General features: G+C 38.3%; 1 non-coding gene across 1 annotated transcript; it reads left to right on the forward strand.

Moving 5' to 3' along the window:
• The first annotated feature begins 19,817 nt into the window (after positions 1–19,817).
• On the forward strand, positions 19,818–19,924 carry LOC118488555. Its single transcript, XR_004885099.1, has one exon. It is a non-coding gene; the product is annotated as a small nucleolar RNA R71 (small nucleolar RNA).
• Positions 19,925–20,830: the final 906 nt, after the last annotated feature.

The raw sequence follows: 20,830 nt of genomic DNA on the forward strand, positions 1-20,830 counted from the left end.
TGCTGGTACTGGTACAGAAGTGCTAGTTCCTCGTCACTCGGTTGAACCGGTAGTTGAAACGACTCCCAGAGCTTGTCGTAATCGAACAGGAATCTTTGTCCGGGAAGTTGTGGTGATGGAGTGTGCTTCTGACAATCCACATGCTGAACTTGTATCACTTTCCCCAGGCACGGTACGAACACCCTCTTCAATGGGCTTGCATAACCTACAAATAAACCCTCGTTTGATTTAGCACCAAATTTTCCATTCTCATCAATAAACGTACACGGAGACCCAAATGGCTCCAGAAACTCTAAATTCGGCTTGTACCGGTGTAGCAACTCAAAGCATGTCTTTTTGTACTTTTTGACGGTGAGTACGCGATTCAATGTGTAACAAGCTGCAGCCACTGCTTCGCTCCAGAAGAAGATCGGTAGTTTGGAATCGGCTAACATTGTTCGAGCTGTCTCTATTAGGGTCCGATTCTTTCTTTCAGCAACGCCGTTTATGTTGTGGTGTGTATGGCGTACTGAATTCATGAAGAATTCCCTTTTCATTGCAAAACTCGTACATTTTGTTGTTTTTGAATTCCGTTCCGTTATCACTACGAATTCTTCGGATCGGCAGCTTATACACCGTTTCCATCTTCTTGAACAACACCATCAGTGACTCGAATGTCTGATCCTTTCTTTCCAAGCACACAACCCACGAGAATCTTGTAAAGTCATCAGTTACTACCAAGCAGTACAAATCTCCACTGATGCTCTTTACATTGACCGGCCCGAAGAGATCCATGTGTAATCTCTCAAGAGGTAACCTGATCGAATTAAGTATCTTCGGTGGGTGTGACTTCCGAGTCTGCTTCCCTTTTTTACAAGCTACACAATCATCAGACAAATGAAAACTCTTTAAGTTTACACCTTCTACCAAATCATTGTGTACTAGAAAATTCATTTTACGAACATGAATGTGGCCCATCTTACGATGCCACATAATTGATTCTTTTTCCGTTGCTTTCGATTTTGACACAAAACATTGTTTTTGATGAGTTGTTGGTGTTGCAACGCTCATATCAAGAATATACAGGTCGTTCTCCCATGGAGCGCGCAACAACACCATCTCATCAGGGATTTTAAACCCCGGTTTTAAAACCACACACTCATTCTTTGTGAAATGTACACTGAGTGATTTATCACACATTTGAGAAATGCTAAGTAAATTGTTTTCCAACTCTACGATATAATTCACTTTCTCAAATGAGATGACACCGTTCGTCAATGTTCCCTGTCCAACAATTTTGCCGCCTTGATTTCCGGCAAAGCCCACATAACTTCCATTTATTGATTTGACGTCGTAAAGAAGAGCTAGCATCCCTGTCATATGTCTCGATGCACCACTGTCCATGATCCACTTCGAAAGGATAGACCTGGGCAGCCCCTGCAAACATCAAATCAACTTATTTAAACAATGACGCCCATGACTTTTTGACCTCAGAAACAGTTCCAAACACTACATCACACTTCTCATCATTTTTAGGAAAGTTAAATGTGACATTAGGAACATCATCTTTCACAATTGGTTTTACTTTGTTGTTAATTGGGGGAAACTCAACAAGAAATTTATCAAGTTCAGATTCAAACTCGACAACATCGTCTTTCAAAAACTTTGTTTCATTTTTTAAAGCATTTTCCATCTTTTTCACCTCGACAGATGGTTTCGACTTCGCAACCCATGATTGGTTTTCAAAAATTTTTGTTTTCGGATAAATTTTTGAAGTCTTGTGAGACTTGGAAGATTCGCCAACCTCGAAGGTCGATTTAGGCTTATCCTCGGACTTCAAAGATTCTCCTCTTTTTAGAATGCGAATCGGGGAAACCATCGGTTTTTTACCTTTTGTATCAATCAGTGACTTTGATCGAGGTTTTTGAACAGTTGGCTTTACAAAAACAGGTTTTTCAAACACTTTCTTGCATTGTTTTCCCATGTGCCCGATTTCACTACAGCGATAACAGACTCTTTTGTCATATTCGACAAAAGTTGATTTGACTGTTTCCTCTTTCAACTTTTTCGCTGCATTGAAATCGTCCACCACTTTTTGACTAAAAATGTAGTCCTTTTCATCATCTACACTCGGTCCAGCAACAAAGATATCATTCATTTTCTCTTTTGGCTTAACCACCTGCTTATCCGTCTTTTTCTCAAAACCAATCCCTTTGTTTTTAAAATTGTTTTTCTTGTTATTACCCTTACCTTCCCACTCTTTCTTTCCCGAGCTGGTAGGACGTGATGTAACAAAAGATTTTTTCGGTTTTGAAAAGAATTCATTGTTGTTAACCTCATCAATATTCATTTCAACCAACTTGTAAACTTTCTCAACATTCTCAATCTTCACGTTCTGAAGAGGATACTCGAAATCAGAGTAAAGTTTGTCAGTTCCAATCATAGTGTAGACCACCATAATCGGATCATCATTCGCACTCTTGTCTGATTTCGGTATAAACCGATCCAAGAAATTACCCTCATCTTCAGATTCAGTAACAGCTTTCTCAGATTAAGACTTCTCAGAGTTATTACTCTCTTCATCTAACACCTGATCGAAAACAGTTTTGATAATCTGTGATTCATTGTCTGTGTCAGATGCAGAGAATGTAACATCAATGCTCTCAGGCAAATCATCCTCAATTAAACTCAACTTGAGGTTCAAAGCAGCTTCCACCCCATCTGGATATTTCTGTGTATAATGATTCCACATTGGGGGTGGAACGTTGTTAAAGACTGGTGCAACATGTGGCTGCTGTGGGACAATCTGTTCAAGGACATAGGATGAAGCCACATAACTCATCAATTTTTTATCAATTCGATCATTTTCGATTTTAGCTAATTCAAGCTCTTTCTTTAGTGAAGCGATCGTGTCTAGATGAAAATTAACCTCAACTTGTTTATCAAACAGTGTTGCTTTAACCAATTTTGTTGCTTTTTCGTTTTCAACACTCTCTTTTTGGATCATTTTAATTGACCTGGCAAGAGTATCATAAGCCTCTTTGACTTGTCCAAGATCAAATTTTAGCATATCTGCATGATGTTTCAATTCCTGATACTTAGTGTCTTTCTCAAGACACTCCATGCACGGTTGTAAACACTTCTGGCATGGTGTTTCAGGGATTGAAATGACTTTCTCAACAACCTATTCATCACAAACAATTTTCACATCCTGTTTACCGACATTTTTCAACTCAGACTCAGACACTTTGACCTCCTGAATTCCAGATTCCTGATCTGACTCCTGTTTGACTGACACGGTACTGACAGACTCTGACTTCTCGAGTTCTGAATCTACCTCTTTTAGCTTTCCCATGAGAGCTTTGTTAGCGATATCTTTCAATGTCTCTCCAGTCAACACTTTTGTCACGTCTATCATCTCCTCGACAACTTCTTTCTTTTCTTCGTATCTTGGACATGATCCAGTCGTCGGTTCTTTGAAATATCCTGCAAAAGATTTAAAAACTTTAGGAAGCATTATTGATTTCATAGAACTTGCCAATACCTCATATTCTGACTGGTAATAGTAAACTTCTGCAGCGATTTCTTCAATGTCAATCACATTCTCAACAGGAACATCTTCAACAATCATTTCTGGTTCAATCACCATCTCCGGTACTTCAACTATTTCTGCCATCATGGCCTGCCCATCGCTTCCAGGGATGTATTTATCCCAAGTGAAACCTTCAGCTACTCTTTCATCATCTTGATTCACGATAAGAGCCTTCTCTGGTTTGTTTTCGATTTGCGGCCTCTGAACAGCAGGTTGTTGGTTAGGCCGATGATAGATCGCCTGCCTGTAATAATCGTTTGTGAACGGGTTCTGATGGTTGTTCACTTCACGGTTCGGGCATTCTCTCTTGAAATGGCCACGTTCTTTACACTTGAAGCAGGTAACTTTTGATTTGTCGAAACCTAGCTTTTGATCAGGACCTGAGAGACTGTTTTTGCCTGTGATCTCCATAAAGCGTTGTGCCCTTCTAACCAAACTTGCCATGCACCATTTTATATCAATCAATTCAAGCTCCTCGGGGTCGATCTGGTCGTAATCCTCTTTTGTCATATTCGGATTACCGATCCTGCCCGCCACCAAACCTTCATACGCCTCTAAAACGGAAGCCAGTAAAGCAATGTGTTGTTTCGTGGCTGTTTCAGTAATTTCATTTCCATTCTTAATATTCACCGCAATGTTGCATTGCACCCCAGAAACATAAGCCTGATTGTTGGAACTTGTAGAGCTTTGAGGTGAAGGCTGCTCTTGAGCTTTAAAGTTTGGATCATAGTTTACGAACGGTGAGGGCTTGTTTGATTGTGGAGTGTTTGTAAAAGCACTTGAATTTGTATCAGCACTAAAACCCGTTTGTATCTTTGGACTTTGATTTGTTGCAACAGGAGTGCTTCCTTTGTAGTAAAGAGATACGTCTTGTTGCACATTTGCTGAATTCATCTTCTTTATCTTCAACAACTCCAACTCATGAGCCTCTATCTTCTCGATAAATGAACTGAGATTCAAATTCACGAAATCCGAGTTATTCTTCAACATCATCAAGTATGTCCCCCATTCATCATAAGGTATTGCGTCGGACAACTTGTCGATCCACTCTTCGTTTGTCTTTGTAATCTCCAATCTTTTCATCTCTACCACAAGATGGCAATAACGTTCAATCAACTGCTTCGTTGTTTCACCCTTCACCCCAGTGAAAATGTCAAACTCTTTCTTGATTAGGGCTTTCTTGCTTTTGATGATAGAGACGCTGCCTTGGAACTTCAACTTTAATGCTTGCCACATCGATTGCGAGTTGTCATCGTGTTGTAACAGCACAAGAATATCTTCTTTTATGGCCTGTTGGAGAATACTGACCATCTTCTTCTCAGCCTTAAAATCATTCTGTTCGGTTTTAGTCAAACTTCCAATGCCTTTCTCTAAGCCCAACCCATCAACTGGTGGAACATATTTTTTCTCTATCTTCATCCAAAACTCAAAATGGTTGGCTTGGACCCAATTTTTGAATCGACCCGACCATCCGGCTGTAACGCCCCAAAATCTGAATGTTAATATTTGTCGGATGTTCCTTTATGACACGTCATGAAATAAATAACTAGGCTATTTAACATAGTTAAGGGTATGGTCAAAAGTATTAAGTAATGAAAGGTAGTGTCATTTATGTTTTAAAGGAAAACCCGAGGGGCTAAAGTGGAAACAAATGAAAGTTGTTTACTAATTAAAAGATCAACACACACACACAAACACACATGCGTGTGTGTTCGTGAAGCATCAGGAGCTCTCAAGAACTCCAAACCCTAAACATGAAAGATCATCCAAATTGAAAGGCTAAATGATGCTTAAATCTATAACCGAGCATGGATTAATGATCACCAACATGAGGAGATCATAAGGTATGTTTTAAATTTAAGATTGGTGATCATGGGTGAAGTGGGTTATGCTCTAATCCGTGAGATAATATGAAATTGATTATGTATAAGGGTTAGAAACATCATATAGAACATGGGTTATGTAAGATTTGGGTTAATTTGATGTTTATATGTGAAACCCATTTGGTTATGGTGATGATAACAACTTGAATGATCACCCATGTCCAATTCTTGCTTAATATTGATGTATTTTGGCATGCATGGTAGATTCTTGTTAGAGGAATTGAAAGAAATGTGATTCTAGTATGTTTAATGATTATGTAGAAATGATTCATGATGATTAGAAGGAAGAATTTTGGTGAATTATGTATGAGGTTAGAAGGATATGCATGAATTAGTTGTACATTAAGCTTAGATGGTAGTACGCACACAAGGTGTTTGATGAAATGCCTAAATGACAATAATATGTGAAATTCGTACCATACGCTTGAATGATGTGATGAATATATATGGAATGTTTGATCGTATTAGTTTCAACTTAAGAATGGTTATGGAACGAATGAGAATCCTAGAAAAGAGTAAACTTAATTGATATTGGCGTTAACTATAAAGATGTTGATATGAACGGAATCGTATGTATATGTGTATGTGTAACTATTTGATTATGCGGCCAAATATGTCCTACAAAATGAGTATGAAGCATAGATGGCATAATGACTATATTCTAACATGTTAATTTGTGAATGAATGTGTGTCCAAGTTGGAAGTTGAAATGCTTGATAGTTGACTTTCTGGAAAGTCAACAATGGTAGGAATGCTGTGAGGTAGATCTCTTATCATAAACGTACGGTTTAGGAAGTCAAAGTGATGCACGAAATATTTATAGCAAGATATGTAATGGCGTGTTTATATTATGCGAGTAGAAAGGATCTCATTGTTAATCTATGCTATGAGTTGCAAGAAATCCATTAATGAAAGTCAATTGTTGAGCATAGATTTATTGTGATTGATGCTTTGTGTGGCCTTGTTTACTAACAAGGGTATCAATGTATGGTCATGTAAGGATAGATAGCATGTCTACGGGCTCAAGCACGGAGGCTAATGGGTCAAAAGAAAGCATGGAACCTATGCTTGAACTTGGACGCTCAAGGTAAGTGATTTCCGTAATCACTTCTTAGTTCAAGTAAGTAATAAAGTGTTGAAATTAATTAAACATGATGTTTGAGGTTAAATATGTAGGAAAGGCTTTCGTCGTAAATGATGGGATTAAAGTTGACCAAAATGCCCTTGATGGGTATTTTGGGCAAACGATCTTAATAAGTAGTTTAGAAGCAAGTTATTGATTAGTGTAATGTCTTGGACAAGTATGGAAGCGAAGAGTATGGTCTTGGTATGTCATAAACCATTTAACGCGCAAATACCCTTAACGGGTCAAAACTAAGTATATGAACGATAATGTGTTAAGAGGATGCAAAATGTCTAAGAACTTATTATTTTATGATAGATGTCATTGATATTATTAGGTTTATAAGAGTTTATGGTAAAACAAACAAGTTACGTTGATGAATGCATGAACGGGTCGAATTGTGGGTAAGAGGGTAATAAGCCGATAGCGTGTAAGTTAAGATTTTCCTTAAGGCGGTTATGGGATTTTAAGTTCATTCGATAGGATGTGAATTTACAAGCATGTAGGAAGAAACGGGAGGTTAAACGGGTAAACGGTTCGAAAGTTACGTGCGTTTTAGTGCGTACGGACGACGAAACGAACCTGCAGAAAACTGCAAATAAAGAAACTAGAGGGCATCGCCGACGGGTAGGGGGCCTAAATGTGGGATCCTAAAGAGTATGTAGTAATATGGTACCTAAATGTGGGATCCTAAAGAGTATGTAGTAATATGGTACCTAAATGTGGGATCCTAAAGAATATGTAGTAATATGGTACCTAAAGGTGGGATCCTAAAGAGTATGTAGTAATATGGTACCTAAATGTGGGATCCTAAAGAGTATGTAGTAATATGGTACCTAAATGTGGGATCCTAAAGAATATGTAGTAATATGGTACCTAAATGTGGGATCCTAAAGAATATGTAGTAATATTGTACCTAAAGGTGGGATCCTAAAGAGTATGTAGTAATATGGTACCTAAATGTGGGATCCTAAAGAATATGTAGTAATATGGTACCTAAATGTGGGATCCTAAAGAATATGTAGTAATATGGTACCTAAATGTGGGATCCTAAAGAATATGTAGTAATATGGTACCTAAATGTGGGATTCTAAGTTAAGAATTTCCTTAAGTAGATACGTATGAAGGTATGTATGTATGTATGTATGTGTGAATATAAGTGGTATGTATGAATGAATGTATGTATGTATGTATGTAGGTGTGTATGTAGGTAGTATGTGCAGGTGTATATATATATATCCAAGTGAGTATGTACGAAAGTGTGTGCACGTATGTAGGGTTGTGAGAAGGCATGTAATAGGTATGTATGTAGACATGTATGCGTGTATGTATGTAGGTATGCACGTATGTAGGAACGTACGTATGAATGTAGGTACGTAGATTTGTAAGTAGTTATGTGTGAACGGATGCACATATGTAAGTATGTATGAAAGTATATATGCATGTATTCAATGAAATTGAGTATTGACGATAATAATAGTGTGCCTTGTGAACGAAGTGTAACGCAGGTCCAATGAGAAAGTCTCACCACGGAATGTACGATCAGATGGAAAGCTGGGATGTAAAGAGTTAACGGAACAAAAAGTAAACGTGAATAAATCTTGTATGTTTATAATGCGTACTAATGTTATGAATTTAATGTGGTGAGCGCAGGTAGTACGAGTCACGCGGATCATCAAGGAACAGAGATCGAGGATCAAGTCACTAGTGAGATTGTACGGGAACGTTGATGTATATAATGTAGTAAACATAAGCTATGTTTTTACTTAGTAAATAAGTCGATTGATGGATTTATGTGAAAGAGTTATGTTAAAGTTAATTTTTAAATAAGTTAAGGTGTTTATAATGAAAGAAAGTTTATGGCTTGAACTTCCGCTGCGACTTTTAGTCAAATACGTATTAGGGTCTTACAAGTTGGTATCAGAGCCCTGGTTTGAGGGAATCAAGTACGAGAAGGTAGGTACTTGAACTCAAACCTATGTGCTCTTGTGATAAGGAACCTGTACAATCCATGACTCGATCAAGATCTAAAGGTAGAAATGGTATGAAAACGTATATGAATGTATTCATATGAAGAAGCTAACGGTTTGCTATGTGCAAGGTAAGCTTAAAAGTTTGGAGAGGATGATCCGTGAATGCAGTCTAAGGTGGATGCTAAGGCAGTCAAGGATGCGAATGGACAGACGGACCCCAGGTACACAATGTTGATATGTATGGGTACCGTTGTTAAAAGAAAAAGGAAGAAGTCTCCTTGGGAGGGTAAGTACTAAACGGAAGACAACGATATTGTCTTGGTAAAATTGTAAAAATGTAGCACTAACTGAGACCCACTAATGCGGACATAAGGCGATGATTACCTGAAGGCACGGAATTAGTATGTGAATTGCGCACCTGGCCAGTACGCAAGAAGCATATGACGTTCGTGAGACCGTGGTAATTATCGCAGGTATGTCCGTTAGAATTGGGTTGCAGGTGGGCGTGCGGGTGAAGTGGGTAGTAAGGCTCTCGGGAAATTGAGAGTACTATGTAAGAGTGAAAAGTATGAGTGATAAGAATGAAGAATGTTGAATCCGTAAGACAGTACGGGTCAGCAATGTATGAATGAAATGTTTGAATCCGCGAGACGGATTCAAAGAATGAAAGATGCGAATGCAATGTTTGAATCCGCAAGACGGATTCAAAACATAGAAGGTACGAAAGGTATGAATAATGCATTCGAATCCGCGAAACATATTTAAGGTATAAAAGACGAAACTAGTCTACATAAGAAGTGTCGATAGTCTGACCCTGATTGTGTTAAATGAGTCATATGGGCAAATGTAAAGTAAAGAAACAAAAGAATGATCGTAATGAGCATGCAGACCTAAGTTATAAAACGAAAGAAGGAAGTTTTGAACAAGGTATGTGTTAAATGTGTTAGAAATCGACTCTTAGAAGTCAGAATGAATGACGGGCTATGACCCAGACAATGGCTTAAGTATGAACAAAAAGGGTAAGTTTGTTAAGAATACTAAAACGATGTAATGAATGTCTTTGTAAGTAAGCATGAATGGAAGGAAGCACGAATGTGTACTTCAATGCATCTATGATAAGTAAGAAAATTCGGTTTAACCTTAAAAGGTCAAACTGCAAAGGTTGACGAAATAAGTAACTAAAATGAAAGAATTGCGTGTAAGAAATGGAATGTAAGATATGTTATAGCATGTACGCAGGAAATATGTAACAGAATTATAGGTGTGTAATCACCTAGTGTTATGAATGTTTGAATGACATATGCTAACCGCCGATGTTGTTGATGATAATGTTAGGACTATTGATGCGATGAAACCAATCGTATTGGTGAAAGGACGTGCACGAGCGGAAGCTCACAACACGAAGGAATGAAACTTGGCCTGTACGGCTAGTGCACGAGGAGAAGATGATCGATCAGGGTTGCGGATCGTGGTTGGGAAATGAAAAAGAGGTTAGTAAAATGTCTAACTCATGATTGGAGGGATACGAACTGTCTATACACGTGAATTAAGTAATGCATGAAGTGAAAGCGATAGTAATGTGAAATGAACGGAATGATTTAAAGATACTATAAAGGTATGCAAGGTATACGTAAATGTAGAAAAGGTAGAATAAGGTTAACGTTAAAGTTAAGCATATATGAGTATGTATAGATTTCGGGTAATGGTTAAATTCTCGTAAGATGAACTACATGATACACATACGTATGTAAACTAAATAATGCACGAAGTGAGAATAATTGTAAAGTGAAATGAAAAAGATGGTTAGAAAGTAACGTAAAGGTATGCATGGTACAAGTAATTGTAGAAAACGTAGAAGGATGATCACGTTAGAGTTAAGTACATAGGTGTGTGTGATTACAAGTCAAAGAAGTATGTATATTGAACCGTGGTTGTCAGACCAAGGAAATGAAAATGATATGCGAAATTATGATAAGGAAGGTATGGAATTGTTAGGGAGAAGTCAATGATATGAATAATGAAATAAACATGAAAGAAACATTAATAGGAATGTTTTTGAAAATTGAATGACAGTCATTGTGATGAGCTCGTGGTTGTGTCGAGTGTATGTAGAGAAGGAATAATTAGTGTTAAATAAAGGTAAGAAAGGTTTCGGGGACGAAACCTCAATTAAGGGTGGTAGACTTGTAACGCCCCAAAATCTGAATGTTAATATTTGTCGGATGTTCCTTTATGACACGTCATGAAATAAATAACTAGGCTATTTAACATAGTTAAGGGTATGGTCAAAAGTATTAAGTAATGAAAGGTAGTGTCATTTATGTTTTAAAGGAAAACCCGAGGGGCTAAAGTGGAAACAAATGAAAGTTGTTTACTAATTAAAAGATCAACACACACACACAAACACACATGCGTGTGTGTTCGTGAAGCATCAGGAGCTCTCAAGAACTCCAAACCCTAAACATGAAAGATCATCCAAATTGAAAGGCTAAATGATGCTTAAATCTATAACCGAGCATGGATTAATGATCACCAACATGAGGAGATCATAAGGTATGTTTTAAATTTAAGATTGGTGATCATGGGTGAAGTGGGTTATGCTCTAATCCGTGAGATAATATGAAATTGATTATGTATAAGGGTTAGAAACACCATATAGAACATGGGTTATGTAAGATTTGGGTTAATTTGATGTTTATATGTGAAACCCATTTGGTTATGGTGATGATAACAACTTGAATGATCACCCATGTCCAATTCTTGCTTAATATTGATGTATTTTGGCATGCATGGTAGATTCTTGTTAGAGGAATTGAAAGAAATGTGATTCTAGTATGTTTAATGATTATGTAGAAATGATTCATGATGATTAGAAGGAAGAATTTTGGTGAATTATGTATGAGGTTAGAAGGATATGCATGAATTAGTTGTACATTAAGCTTAGATGGTAGTACGCACACAAGGTGTTTGATGAAATGCCTAAATGACAATAATATGTGAAATTCGTACCATACGCTTGAATGATGTGATGAATATATATGGAATGTTTGATCGTATTAGTTTCAACTTAAGAATGGTTATGGAACGAATGAGAATCCTAGAAAAGAGTAAACTTAATTGATATTGGCGTTAACTATAAAGATGTTGATATGAACGGAATCGTATGTATATGTGTATGTGTAACTATTTGATTATGCGGCCAAATATGTCCTACAAAATGAGTATGAAGCATAGATGGCATAATGACTATATTCTAACATGTTAATTTGTGAATGAATGTGTGTCCAAGTTGGAAGTTGAAATGCTTGATAGTTGACTTTCTGGAAAGTCAACAATGGTAGGAATGCTGTGAGGTAGATCTCTTATCATAAACGTACGGTTTAGGAAGTCAAAGTGATGCACGAAATATTTATAGCAAGATATGTAATGGCGTGTTTATATTATGCGAGTAGAAAGGATCTCATTGTTAATCTATGCTATGAGTTGCAAGAAATCCATTAATGAAAGTCAATTGTTGAGCATAGATTTATTGTGATTGATGCTTTGTGTGGCCTTGTTTACTAACAAGGGTATCAATGTATGGTCATGTAAGGATAGATAGCATGTCTACGGGCTCAAGCACGGAGGCTAATGGGTCAAAAGAAAGCATGGAACCTATGCTTGAACTTGGACGCTCAAGGTAAGTGATTTCCGTAATCACTTCTTAGTTCAAGTAAGTAATAAAGTGTTGAAATTAATTAAACATGATGTTTGAGGTTAAATATGTAGGAAAGGCTTTCGTCGTAAATGATGGGATTAAAGTTGACCAAAATGCCCTTGATGGGTATTTTGGGCAAACGATCTTAATAAGTAGTTTAGAAGCAAGTTATTGATTAGTGTAATGTCTTGGACAAGTATGGAAGCGAAGAGTATGGTCTTGGTATGTCATAAACCATTTAACGCGCAAATACCCTTAACGGGTCAAAACTAAGTATATGAACGATAATGTGTTAAGAGGATGCAAAATGTCTAAGAACTTATTATTTTATGATAGATGTCACTGATATTATTAGTTTTATAAGAGTTTATGGTAAAACAAACAAGTTACGTTGATGAATGCATGAACGGGTCGAATTGTGGGTAAGAGGGTAATAAGCCGATAGCGTGTAAGTTAAGATTTTCCTTAAGGCGGTTATGGGATTTTAAGTTCATTCGATAGGATGTGAATTTACAAGCATGTAGGAAGAAACGGGAGGTTAAACGGGTAAACGGTTCGAAAGTTACGTGCGTTTTAGTGCGTACGGACGACGAAACGAACCTGCAGAAAACTGCAAATAAAGAAACTAGAGGGCGTCGCCGACGGGTAGGGGGCCTAAATGTGGGATCCTAAAGAGTATGTAGTAATATGGTACCTAAATGTGGGATCCTAAAGAGTATGTAGTAATATGGTACCTAAATGTGGGATCCTAAAGAATATGTAGTAATATGGTACCTAAAGGTGGGATCCTAAAGAGTATGTAGTAATATGGTACCTAAAGGTGGGATCCTAAAGAGTATGTAGTAATATGGTACCTAAATGTGGGATCCTAAAGAGTATGCAGTAATATGGTACCTAAATGTGGGATCCTAAAGAATATGTAGTAATATGGTACCTAAATGTGGGATCCTAAAGAATATGTAGTAATATGGTACCTAAAGGTGGGATCCTAAAGAGTATGTAGTAATATGGTACCTAAATGTGGGATCCTAAAGAATATGTAGTAATATGGTACCTAAATGTGGGATCCTAAAGAATATGTAGTAATATGGTACCTAAATGTGGGATTCTAAGTTAAGAATTTCCTTAAGTAGATACGTATGAAGGTATGTATGTATGTATGTGTGAATATAAGTGGTATGTATGAATGTATGTATGTATGTATGTAGGTGTGTATGTAGGTAGTATGTGCAGGTGTATATATATATCCAAGTGAGTATGTACGAAAGTGTGTGCACGTATGTAGGGTTGTGAGAAGGCATGTAATAGGTATGTATGTAGACATGTATGCGTGTATGTATGTAGGTATGCACGTATGTAGGAACGTACGTATGAATGTAGGTACGTAGATTTGTAAGTAGTTATGTGTGAACGGATGCACATATGTAAGTATGTATGAAAGTATATACGCATGTATTCAATGAAATTGAGTATTGACGATAATAATAGTGTGCCTTGTGAACGAAGTGTAACGCAGGTACAATGAGAAAGTCTCACCACGGAATGTACGATCAGATGGAAAGCTGGGATGTAAAGAGTTAACGGAACAAAAAGTAAACGTGAATAAATCTTGTATGTTTATAATGCGTACTAATGTTATGAATTTAATGTGGTGAGCGCAGGTAGTACGAGTCACGCGGATCATCAAGGAACAGAGATCGAGGATCGAGTCACTAGTGAGATTGTACGGGAACGTTGATGTATATAATGTAGTAAACATAAGCTATGTTTTTACTTAGTAAATAAGTCGATTGATGGATTTATGTGAAAGAGTTATGTTAAAGTTAATTTTTAAATAAGTTAAGGTGTTTATAATGAAAGAAAGTTTATGGCTTGAACTTCCGCTGCGACTTTTAGTCAAATACGTATTAGGGTCTTACAAGGGCATACTCATCAAAGTTCATAAGCTTTGGCAGTTTCTGCATTGTTCCTAGCTCATTCTCCATGTTGACATTTTGAACTATGCTTGCCGGACTTTGTGTTGCCGTCATGCCGCTACCCGCAAAAAGGTTGTAAAAATCTTGATTTTCCATTTTAGGCGACAAATTCTGAAAAATTTTTAACTTTTTGACAAACAGGTTACTTTTACTGAAAAACTTTCTACACATACTGAATTCCCAACACGATATCACGAACAAAACGGACTTAAACCTTCAAACCATGATTTTACACTTAAAAATAATTTTCAAGCGGGATTACAATTTTAAATTTCGAGCGAAATTAGAATTTAGTCTCGGGCGGAATCAAAAGTTGTGATTTTCGAGCGAAATCAACAGGTAATTCCGAGCGGAATTACCTCTGGAGCGGAATCACAAATGAATTTCGAGCGGAATCAGATGAATCCTCGAGCAGAATCACAGATTCAGTCAAACACTTTGATTTCGCTCCAAATGCTCGAGCGGAATCAGAACTTGACAAATGAAAAACCTGATTTCGCTCCAAATGTTCGAGCGGAATCAACTAAATGCTCACTCGAGCGGAATCAGGTTTCGAGCCATTTTTAACCAGTTTTAAGCCGTATTTTATGCTGAAACTCTCAAGGGTTTGTTAATTGTCAATTTTACACAATATGTCCAAAGTTCAGTCCATTTTGTCCGTGGCAATGTCTAGAAACTCAAAAAGTATAGTAAAAAAGCTTTGATTCTGGTATTCTAGCTCATAACTAGCTCTGATACCAATTGTAGGATCGTTATTGACGATCAAATGAGTCAATCAGAGCATGAACACCACTGTTTATGCAGCGGAAATACACAAACAACTTGAATCAAAGAGAATGGAGTAGAAATAGAATGCAGATCACTTTAAACACGTTTTCTCATTAATACTTCTCAGAAAAATTCGGCAGCAGTTCGGCTACACATTCGACATTCAATTACCAAATGAGAAAACATCACAACTATATATAGGGGTCTAATTCCGCTCCTAATGACATCGTGTCATTTCGAGCGGAATCAGAAGCAACTGATTTCGCTCCAAATGACACAATGTCATTTCGAGCGGAATCAGCCCATAACAACATAAACATTAAAAAACAGCCCCTATACTATACATAATTCACATATTTGACCCCTAGACCCTATACAAGCTTGACTAAGACTAAGACGTAGGCTTTAGACATTCGTGCATCAACAGTTGATACGCCCCCGTGTCCACTGAGCACCACCCCGTGTGCAGAAACGTATTTGTACTATCAAGATTTCCTCAGATTATGCGAATCTTAGAGTTGACCATGGCCCCGTGTCCGCTGGGCACGCCCCCGTGGTGGGTGATAGAAGCTTCTTCAACTTTGTCTTTTCTGCTGACACTTGGGCACGCCCCCATGCTTATTGAGCACGGGGCGTGTTCAGCCTTCTGTTCACTTGTTTTTGCTTTGGAAGATGCTGTCAAGGGGTCGGGCATGCCACGTTTGTTCCTTTTCTTGTATATTTGTTAGATTTAGCTGCCTTTTTGCTTCTTTTATTCATTTGAGCTCATTTAATCCTGAAAATACAAAAGGAAGACAAAAACACACTTTTTCCAACATTAGTACTAAAAAATGGTTAGTTTTATGCCACAATTGATGTAATTTATATGTTGTATTTTGTGCACATCAACCCCCCCCCCCACAATACACACACTTGAATCTTTGCTTGTCCTCAAGCAAAACTCTTTATAATGTGGCTTTTACACTCCCAAATTGAATGGGTAGAAGAGAAGGTTTTTTGGGCTTGTCATAGAGTGTCGGGATTTCCAAGATTCTTTATTAAGTTTTATTTTTATTTATTTACAATCCTATTCATCATGATTTATTAAAAACATTACATAAGATAAATTACTTATTAGGGCATAACATGCCTTTTTAAAATTCCATTTATATACATGTTCACATACCTCACGGGGGATCACTCAACACTCGGCCGAAGATGTATTTTAGTGAATCACTCGAGCGCAGCATGGAACTTACTCCTACCATAAGCTTGCCAAGCAATCAATCCTCCTCCTTTTTAACTATATATCTTTGTAAATATCAAGAGGACTTTTGGGGTGAAGGGTTAGGCTTGGGTTGAAGGTAGGTGGTTGGGTTAGTGGTTAGTAAAAGGGCGAAAGACGTAAAAAGCATCGGTTTTTTGTAAGACTTGTTATTATTTTGTAACTTTTTATTTTGATGAAGCCTTTCTTCAAACAAATTACTTTTTGATAGACTTGTCTGCTTATTTCTTTTGGCTTCATCATCATCATTTTTTTCATAGGCAAGTCATAAGAAAAACCGAGCTTTGTTACTAAAATAAAGGGTTTAAAATGAAAAAGGGTTTTGGTGGATAAAAGGGTGTTTGTTTTGGGTTAAGAAATGAAAAGGTTTAGGCTCAAAGGGGTTAACTAGGGGGATTTTGGGTACGTGGTAAAAAAAAAGAAAAATAATGGTGTACAAATAAAAAGGGTTAGTCCTAATGCCTCCGTCATTTACTTACTCGGGTGTTAGTTGGTAAGGACCAGGAATGTATCGTCTTGGCAAGTTCTAGAGTCGTAAGAACCAAGCGGCTATTCACACAAGAAATGAAAAATGAGCATTTAGTTTAAAGATATGTATTTGTATGCTCAATAAAGGCTCAAAACTCACTTTTGTGGGAATGACTTTTTTTCATGTGATCAAGTATATATAATCAAATTTTAACTAAACTTGACATGTCGTTTCATAATTTTCTTATGTTGGTTCTTTTTATCACGACGCTATCGGTTGTAAATTTGTAAAAAATATAACTTTTTAGAACTTGAAATTCCCAAATTAAACCTAGACAAGTAAAAAAAATGGAAATTTTTGAAAAAAAATTTGGGGTGATTAGCGGTTCCAATAGAGTTTTGTGCAAGACTTGTAATTAGGACTTGCAAAATTCAAGGATTTAGCATCTCCCCCACACTTAAATTACACATTGTTTTCAATGTGTCCCAAAAATAAGTTTTTAGATTGATTGAATGTGTAAAAAGGTGTGAAAAAGCAAAAATTTATGATACTGGGCGTCTGGACACGGCCCCGTGGTGTCCTGGCACGGCCCCATGTTCAGATCGCCAGTAACGAAAATTGATAAAAAGAAACAGAAGCCTGGGCACGGGGGCGTGTTCAGTGAGCACGCCCCGTGTCCAGTTACCTGAACTGGGCATTTCTTGCAGATTGTGCAGCACGGGGCCGTGTTGGGCGGGCACGGCCCGTGCTGAACTTGCTCTAACGAAGAAAAATTTTCGGGACGTCCTGTTTTTGTGCATGGGGTACTGGTGCAAGTTTTCCTTGTTATCCTTCATCATTCTTGAGTGTGTTTTATTCCTGAAAATTAAAACGAAACTAGAAAACGTAAAAAATTAATCTAAAATAAACTAAGGACAGTTCCGCGGAATGCCTCCGTGGTGCGCAACGTTTATAAGGGTCCTTGGCTAGACCCAAAGCCTGGTCATATGTTACCCAAGAGGGATGTTTTGCATCCCATGCTACACCGTCGGAGAGCATCATCCAAACTTCAGTCAATAACCTTCATGTAGTTGACCGGGTCTTCGTCTTCTACTCTTTTCCCAACTCGAAACTTCATTTCCTCGTCCCCAATCCTTAATGTTAGTGTTCCATCATTCATATCTACCACTGCTTGGGCCGTAGCTAGGAATGGCCTCCCTAGGATGAGTGGTACTTCGGCATCCTCCTCCATATCTAGTATGACAAAGTCGGCCAGAAAGACAAATTCGCCGACTTTGACCAGTAGATTTTCAGCGACACCTTGTGGATATTTGACGAATCTATCGGCAAGTTGTATGCTAATTTTTGTAGGGCTTGTTTTCTTTAAGCCGAGTCAGTTGAACATTGATGAGGGCATGAGGTTGATGCTTGCTCCGAGATCGGCTAGTGCATTACGAACGGGGGATTCCCCAATCGAGCAAGGAATTGTGAAGCTTACGGGGTCAAGCTTCTTTTGCGGGAGTTTGTTGAGTAGTAAGGCGGAGCATTCTTCGTCTAAATTAACTAATTGCAATGATTCAATTTTCCTTTTATGAGTGAGTAAGTCTCTCATAAATTTTGAATATTTAGGCATTTAAGTTAGGACTTCGATAAATGGAATATTGACATGCAATTGTTTTAGTAAATTTTCGAACTTTGCGAATTGTTCATCGGTCTTTTGACGAATTAACCGACCGGGGTATGGAACCGGAGGAGTCTTAGTAGGCTCTTGAATTGGTGGAGAAGCCTTTTCTTGTTGGGGCGTGGGTGGAGTTGCGGTTTGGCTCGATTGGCTTCTTTCAGTTGGTGGTAACGGAGCCTCTTCAGGACCCACGGTACGGTTTCTCAAGGTGATGAGATGCAGTGGCGGACCCAGGATTTTTTTTCAATGGGGTCCAGTTTTTTCGATACTTGGATTTTTTACACCCAAACTATAGAATTTTCGGGTCGGTCGTCGTTTGGGTCGAGTCGGGGTGATTTATTGAGCTTGGAACCTTTAAAAAAAGATAAATAAATAAAAAAAACACATGTCTAAGCAAAAGGCATAAATTGAGTAAATTTTCATTCATTTTAACATTTTAAAAGTGTATTTTAACAAAAAAATTGGCTGGTATTAGACTTGAACCCAGGACCTCTTTGTTAGCAAACAAGGGATTAACCACCACAACAACTTTGCTTTTGATACTATGGGGTCCAACTAAATATTTTTATGGGGTCCATACAAAAATTAACATACCGAATCTACTAATTTTTTAAAAAAGATTGGGCTCCGTGGACCCCGACCCACTCAATGTGGGTCCGCCCCTGATGAGATGTACTTGCGCCTTTGGGTTGGTTTCAATATTACTTGGTAACGCGCCTTGTGGTCTCTTGGAGAAATTTTGAGCTATTTGATTTAATTGCTTTTCAATGTTTTGTATACTAGCTTGTTGATTTCTAAAATTCGATTCCAATTGTTGAAATCGATCCGAGTTTTTCTTTTCGGTGTCGGAGATGAGGCGAGATACAGTATCTTCAAGCCTTTCTCGTCCACTTTGTTGTTGAGAGAAATTTTGTGACTCAATTCTTGGTTGTTGAAAGTTTGTTCGTTGATTTTGTTGGTTACTATTATTGCCGGGTTCTCTCCAACCAAGGTTAGGGTAGTTACGCCATCCTTGGTTGTAGGTACCCGTTGGAGGACCCGACGGCCTAAGTCTATTATCAATGTAGTTTACCGACTCTGTTTGATCATCTACTTCTTTCATACTACTCCAATTTTCATGTGGCCCACCACACCCTTCACAAGCCATGATCGAGACCGTTTTTGCCATTTCTAGCTTTTTGATTTTCGAAGAAAGGGCCTCGATTTGAGCTTGTAAAGAAGTGCTTTCATCAACCTTATGGGCGCCCGGGGCAATAGATTTATTGCCTCGGGGAGTGTGCCACTGAAAATTGGTTTGAGCAATTTCCTCAATTTGAATATATATTTCGCTTGGGCGATGATTACCTAAAAGTCCCCCGGAGCTAGAGTCAAGTGTTTGTCTTGTGTGTGGCAACAACCCATTGTAAAAAGTGGATACCTGTTGCCATACCGCAAGACCGTGATGAGAACACTTTCTTAGTAGCTCCTTGAACCTTTCCCAAGTTTCATATAAGGATTCCCCATCCTCTTGTGAATATGTATTAATTTCAGTCATTAATTTAGCCATTTTAGCAGGAGGGAAGTACTTATATAGAAATTTTTGGGCTAGTTCATCCCAGGTGTTTACCGAGCCAACTGGGAGGGCATTAAGCCAAGCCTTAGCTCGGTCTTTTAGTGAAAATGGAAAGGCGTCGTTTGATGCTCCATTCATCCGAAAGGTATCACATATTTCTAAGAAATTAGTAATATGTAGATGGGGATCCTCGTCCGCAAGCCCATGGAAGGTTGCGGAGTTTTGAAGCATTTGTATCAAATGCGGCCGAAGCTCGAAGTTGTTGGCTTCGACATTTGGTGCATTGATAGTGGCGCCGAGATTACCCACGGTGGGTCGTAGGTAATCCATGTGGGTACGTTGGTCCGCCATTGGAAGTGGGTCCCCCGAAACTTTCTCTTGGTGTTTAGCTTTAAGTCTTTTTCTTAGAAAGCGTTTGGGTTCGTCTAGGGGTTCTTTTACGTCTCTACTAGAACTGGAGCTAATACACTACGTGGAGAGTTCAGATGTGGCGCCTGGGTTCCTAGTCCTGCAATAAAAACAAAAAGAACGTTGGTCAGAAGCTTCACCACGGCCCCGTGTTCAGATGAACACGGTCCGTAGTCGGAGATATAGTGATTGTTTTCCGGATCCCTGTTACTGGGGAGTTCGACACGGCCCTGTGTTGCACCGACACGGCCCCGTGCTCAACTCTCTGTAACTCGGAAAATAAAAACTGCCAGTAACAATGCTGGGCACGGCCCGTGTCTGACCAGGCACGACCCGTGCTAAGCTCTGCAGAAACTGAAAAATCTAGAAAATCCTAAAAAAAACAGAAAAATTAGAAAAAACGATTAGGCCATTGATTCCTAACTTTCTTAAAATCCTTGTATCCGCGGCATCGGCGCCAAAAACTTGATGCGTGTGAAGTGTTAT

Source organism: Helianthus annuus, chromosome 16 (genome assembly GCF_002127325.2).
Source record: "Helianthus annuus cultivar XRQ/B chromosome 16, HanXRQr2.0-SUNRISE, whole genome shotgun sequence".
NCBI lineage: Eukaryota > Viridiplantae > Streptophyta > Magnoliopsida > Asterales > Asteraceae > Helianthus > Helianthus annuus.